Source organism: Pholcus phalangioides, unplaced genomic scaffold (assembly GCF_987345545.1).
Source record: "Pholcus phalangioides strain wild (caught in Gottingen) unplaced genomic scaffold, Ppha-v1.0 ptg000010l_1, whole genome shotgun sequence".
Classification (NCBI taxonomy): domain Eukaryota; kingdom Metazoa; phylum Arthropoda; class Arachnida; order Araneae; family Pholcidae; genus Pholcus; species Pholcus phalangioides.
The window spans coordinates 21,750,520-21,757,507 of NW_028301603.1; positions in this window are offsets into that span (position 1 = coordinate 21,750,520).

Genomic DNA, 6,988 nt, shown 5'->3' on the forward strand with positions numbered 1-6,988 from the left:
TCTCACATTTCAGGGAAAAAAAATGATGGGAGAAGAAATAAGTTGTGGAAATTCTCTTGGAAAATGACACATAGACTCTATATACATCCAAACAACTGTTGGCGTTATAATGGGTTTTTTACATTGTAATCCCTATATGGAAGATTTGTTCCACTGAAAATTTGTGACGGTAAGCGGGGTTGGCGCTACAACGGGGTGGGGCGATATAACGGTTTCCGAAGCTAAGAGAGGCTAAGTCGGCTATAGCGAAGCCATCTAGATAGATCACACGAAGAAAGTTAGATTGGAAGAAGAGCGGGAAAATTATAGATCTGCCTTTGATACAGTACAGTATACTAACCATGTACATTATATTTCTCATCATTCTTGTATATTCAGAAGTAATAAATGCCGATTACCCCCGATATATATGAAATCGGTGGAGACAAAGAAGGTCCAAAACATTTTCTGGTGCCCTGAAATTGGCATCGCACCGGACCCCGCGTCTGGTAAGGGCGGCCTCGATACAAACAGATTATTAAGGAAACAGTTATTTTCCGGATATGATGACTTTTCTTTCCGAGTTCACCTCAGTATCATATCCGGAAAATAACTGTTTCCTTGATATCTCGGGCTGAGAAAAAAAGCCATCTATCTCACTCTAAACAGATTATTGTTCGTAGAAAGATCGTTCAGCAGGGAATATTAATGAATAGCCAGCTTATACAGAGGCATAGATAACTCGCTGAGTTCTTTAGCCAGTCAGATAGAGGAAACATATGATGGCATAGCCCCAGTCCGAATTAAGGTAGAGAGAGAGAGAGAGACGAAATTTCAGTGAGTTTTCCCTCTTTTTTCACAGAGCAGTCAATTATTATGAAATATATGCGTCACGTAATACTAATTATTCAATCGATTTTTTTGCATATGAAGGTTAGCGGAGTGTGTGTAGCAGACAGAAATCGAGCCGATGCCGGAATGCTGTTTGTTTGGTTCGTCAAGAACGAATTCCGATGACAAGGTCGCGTTTGATGCTTCTACGAGAGATTTGGGAGAGCTCGAAGGACTGTTCCCGTCGTCGTTCTGTTCGTCGGAGAGACAGCAGCTCGGAAGCAGGAGCGAGTATTTCATCGTCTATTCACCGAGGTCCATTTCATCGTGTGGTGAGCGGTTTTTTTTTTTTAGAAATCACCTATGCACCTTAGGGCCCTTTCACACCGAGCGGATGCGGACTCAGGTCCGGAAGAAGTTTCAACTATTGGCACATACGGAGCGTTTCAGACGATGCGGAATGCACCCGCAACTTGGAAGTTTTTGTGCGGCTCCGGATGGCGGGCGCATGTGTCAAAACCTAAGTGCGGGCTCCGCATCCGCACATACAGGTTTTGTACATTAGGTTATATGGAGCTATTCATACGATACGGATCCGGGTCGAACTCGCCCGCATCTTTGGCTACTTTGAAAGATAATTGTGCATGGAAATTTTTCAATTATTTTCTATAAATACCCTTAAAAACACCATATGAAGGTCCCCGTTCATTAAAAGGATGTACCCACATACGTCTATCCAACCGTTTCCTTCTGAGATAAAGGAGATATAGCAACTTCAACTGCCTTCGTGTTACATACTTTAACACGAGGATTTTTTATTAAAATTATTTTAAAAACTTGCATGCTCTTTGGCCCCCCCCGGAAAAAGTTGAAATGACGGCCCTGGGTTTCCCTTGATATTTTTCCTTATGCTTTGCCTAGGCTGCTGGGATTTTACAAAAGGTAGCCTCACATCTCAGTTTTCGATTTCTGGTTTAAAGAAAATTATGACGACAAGGAAAGGACAGCGAATTTTTTTCGCGGGCACATAGTCACCCCCTGGAGTGACGACTATGTGCCATCACTTTTTCTCGCCTGTCACACCCATTTTCATTGAATTCTGGTTTTTAACTTTACTTGGAACCATTTTGAAAAATTATTTCTGCCCAAAATTATGTCATTTTTGAGTTTTTAAATAAAATAATTTCTGAAACCTAAAAAATCAGTTTATTGACATTTTTAAGTAAACCATTTATTTTTACTTTTTTTGGAAAATTTTAATTCTCTGAAACATTAACAAAAATAAAGACTCGAAAATATAAGGCTCTTCTCAAAAATAACAAACTATAAACATAACATTGATTTCTTCGAACCACTACAAATTTGTTGTCTCTGCCAATAGGTCAAGATTTCTTGATTTTCATTATGATTCGGCACCTCGGATACCAAATTTCGTCAGCTGGATCAGAACATGAGTAAAATTTGCCAATTTTCTTCATGGTTCTTACACACGCCTCCCCAATATGATCAAAAATGGTGAGCATCGGTTTGTTTCTTATCACACTAAGAGCCTCTTCAAGTGTTTCGCTTGAGTAATTGTAGTAGGGTCGACTACCGCTTCCACACATACTTGCGAACCATTGCTGGGACAATAACAAACTATTGGAAAAAGAGCAAAAACCCCTGAAAAAACAGGTGGCACAAAGTCACCACCTAAATCCCCATTGTTTTGTTTATGCGTCATATTTCTGCCAAAATGCAGTACTTTTACAATTCAAATAGGTATTTCTTATCATAAGTTACATAGAAATATTAAATTACCTAGTATCAGGGCCGTCTTAAGACCATCATGGGCCCCCGGGCCGAGTGATATTTCTGAGGCCCTACCTGGTAAATTCTTGAAAATTTCAACCAAGTCTAATTTTTATTAGACATATTACTCATATTACTGAGACATCCTAATATTCCAGTATATCCTTCTTCTATTTCTTTCTCAATTTTCTGGAATATTTCTAATCCCTCCTCTCCTATATCAATTATTTTTAGACTTCCGATTCCTCTTGTAATTACTCCATTAGAATAGAATATCTTTACTACACTGCTCAAAACAATTAGGGGAGCACATGGTTTTAACAAAATTACGCAAAGATGTATACCGATAAGTAACATAAAATGAATCATCCATAATTTAAAGCCTAGCAGGAAACGGAAGAAGAAAACTTCATATGCAAATCAAAGTTCATGACGACAAAAACCAGAAAAAGGAGATAAGGGCAGAAATCGGGATGTTGCAGAAACGTCTGTTTTACTGCCGTAACTGTGAAATTCGATTGCGCAGTATTTTTTTTTTTTGAGACAAGGTGACTTGAGGATGTCTCAACAACGGGATTTACCGGAATCCATGGCATGGCGTGTTATAGGCAGACTGGAATCCGGGCAAACACAACGTAGTGTCGCGGACGCTGTTGGAGTCGCCAGAAGTGTTGTTGCAAGGCTGTGGAATCGATTCCAAGAAACAGGAAATGTTAGACGTCTACCAGGGCAAGATCAGCCACGCTCCACTAAAGCAACTGATGACCGGTATATACGGTTAACAGCCCGTAGAAACAGAACAGGGAATGCTACGCAGCTGCAAAGACGGTTGCTCTTGGCAGCAGGACGAAGGGTGTCCAGCCAAACAGTACGTAATCGGCTTCATGAGGGAGGGCTCTATGCACGTAGGCCAATGGCAAACAGGTGTGCAGCAGTCTTAGCTGTTCGAGGAGACCACACGCCCTATTAAAACTCATGCATCATGTCTAAACAGTACTTTTTTTTATCGTTTACATGTAACCAAATTGTTCCCCTAAATCATCTTTTCATGTTTTTTCCATATTTTCAAAGAATTAAAGCTTAATTCCAAATTTTTTTACGTCTTTTTTCTGTATTGCGCATTGATACGAGTGTACTATCCATTGTATGCCAATACGTGGCTGTCTCGCACGGTTTTCTTCACTTTTTTTCTTGCTCCCCTAATTGTTTTGAGCAGTGTAAATCAGTTTCTTCCTTTTCAGCTTTTTCTTCTCGTAGAACACTAATTTCCTCTCTAACCGATTTATTCAAACTGTCTTCTAATCTATTAATTATATCCTTCCTTATATTAATATCTTCTATATATAGGTCCAAGTGTTCAGCTAAAATCGCATGTCTTTCACGTTTAAGTTCTGAAATTTCTTTATTTAATTGTACTCTTTCCTTTCTAAGTTGTACATTTTCTTCTAGTTCTTTACGAATTTTTTCCCCTTCTAGTGGAAGTCCTTCCAGTGTCCAGCTTCTTGTCTTTTCTATTTCTCTTAATAGTTCTTTCCTTAACTCTTCATTCTGATTCTGGTAACTTCTTTCTAGGTTTTCCACTACCTCTTTGTCTACATAATCTATTCTATTCTCAATGTCTTTTATTCTTAATTATTCAAGGTTTTTATTGTCTCTGATTCTCTTCTTCTCCACTAGCTATTTTAATCTTTAATTCTTGTATTTCATTAAGTAAATCATTTCTATCTTTTATAAGTCCTTGATTAATCACTTCCAATTCTCTACTTTGTTTCCGTTCAGTAGTTTCTTCAACACCACCTGGTGTAATTACCGTTGTCTTTAGCTCCTTAATTTGTTTCTGTAGGTGTTTCTTAGTCCGATCTAATTCAACGGCTAACCTTTCCTTTTCATCAGCTATAGTTGCTACTCTTTTAAGTTCCTCTAGATCATAGTCTCCCAAACTTTTTGTTCCATCGCCCCCTTCATCAGAAATTTTTTCCTCTCATCGCCCCCCAACTCACGTAAACCCATAGGATCCTATGTTAAATCAGTAGTTTCTATCGCCCCCTTGGACCATTCCATCGCCCACCAGGGGGCGATATTGCCCACTTTCGGAAACACTGCTCTAGAAAATCCTGAAGCTTGGACCAAATATGCTCTTTCTTAATCTTTGACAAATGTCCCATATACTGTACTTCTCTTCTAATTTTCTAGTTCTTTTCTGTGCTGTGTATACAGCCCTGTTGGTCTCAGTTCCCTCATTGTTCGTTCAGCACTAGCTTCTGCCATATTTTAGAGTGTCGTCGGGTTAAGGGTCGTTCCGACTGGTGCCACCTGCCTGACCCGAAGGCCACCCGACCCAAACCACGTGGAGGTGGTGGTAAGTTTCCCTACGTATGTTCCAATCAAATTATTATAGTTTCCGAGGAATTTCTGCTTCACTAAAACAAAATTTCCACCGGAAGTCTTTTCAAAATTGCGACTGATTAATTCTAAAGCACAATTGGAACATATATGGCGCTTGGGAAGATCTCCCAGTTAAAAAATCTCTCCGCAGAGAGAAACAGGCATACAACGGTATACTATTTAATCATTACACTATATTACGGGTCACTTAAGTTATCTTTAAATGTGCTGCGGACCCTTGAGTGATCTGGAACTGTGCCGCAAACCGCTTCAATGATCTGGAACTCTGCCACGGTTCACATAAGCGTGCATAGTTGGAAAAGTTGATGGCAGATGGTAGCACTACGCATAACAAAAATTACACAGAAACAAATTTCACGGAAGGTTCACTACAAGTACAGATTACAGCATATACCAATTCTGCAGGGGAATATGGACGAGGTACACATTTGATTTAGTAGCCTAAGGTGGAAAATTTGGGGAATGCTTAGTCACAATAATTAGACTAGAACGGAAAGGCGGCAAAATCATAAATCCTCCTCCTCGATCCCCATCTGAAGCTCAAATTTTAACATCTTTTGGGGATTGACTATATTTTTGTTACTCTTCTTAGGTATAATTTCTGTACCATATCCGATTCATGTCTATCTTGAATTAGGCCTATATAAGTATTTTTTCCAAGAGCCAATCAAACCATAGCGCATTTCACTAATTAGGAAATGTAACCATAGCTGATCACACAAATTTCATTCCCAGATGTTTGTTTTTTGATGTGAAACGAGGTGTGACACGACCATAATGACAACTTTTTTTTCGTTTCAGACGATGGGAGTGACTCCAATGTCGCGATTTCAAACAAAATTAAAAGAAGAGGCATCTTCTGGAGCTTCTTGCTGTCCTGGTGCTGCATCTTGCCTGCCTCCAGTGGACAGTGACTTTGTTTTCCTCAGCAAGTTCCAATCGAAATGAGTGAAAATCGATCCCAAATTGTAACGAGAGCGTTTCCGTGAGGGAGAAAGGAAAAAAAAAACAGTGCTTCATTCGGTCCAGTTGTTGTCACTTTAAGCGGAATAAAAAGATATGTAAAGAGGGGAAGATGTGATGTCTATTTGCATTTTCTGACATTCAACAGTTCAACAGTATAGTTGAACCTCTCGTGATTCCCAACTTCAAGGTGCGAATGCGAGCCGATCTCCCGTTTATAAAGTCTTGCCACAGAGAGCAACCGACCTACAAACAGTACAAATATGTAATTCAATCAATAACACACTTCTATATTCACTTCTGAAATATAGATGGCAGCACTGAAAAATCAAACACAACACTACATACGCACTCAGACTGTTAGGCACACACATACACTTCCGGCACAACTCATCAGGTAGTAAATCGCCCATAGATGGTTATAGACCTGAGTTGTGCTCGGTTTGAAAGAAAAGAAAGAAAGTATAACGTCCCCCTGTGGTGGTCGGCTGAAGTTGGTTTTCCGTGGTTCCTAACTTCAAGACGTGAATGCGAGTCGATCTCCCCGTTTAAAAGTCTCGCCACAGAGAGCAGTAGGCCTACAACAGTACAAATATTCAAACATCACACTTCAGCAGGAATTTGTAATATAGATGGCACCATTAAAAAAATCCCCACACAGCACTATATACGAACTCAGTCTGTTAGGTTAAACATACTCACTCTTTCGGCACAACTTAATCAATAGTAATTTGCCCATGACGATGAACCGGAGTTGTGCTCGGTTTGAAAGAAAAGAAAGTATAAACCTTTCTCCCAAGTCCGGTGATGCGGACTCCTTTCAAAGCCGTTCGGCGTTGCCCTCGTAAGAACTTTTGCCACTCTGTGGTCGTGTGGGCACAGTAGCGCATTTAGAAGGGGAATGAGAGAAGGGTGTCTCCTCCTCTGCCTAGTGAGGACCAGGACAGTGAGTAACCAAACGAGTGACCTAGAGCAAGCATGTGAATGAACAGAGTGACTTGGATAGTGGGAATCTTTC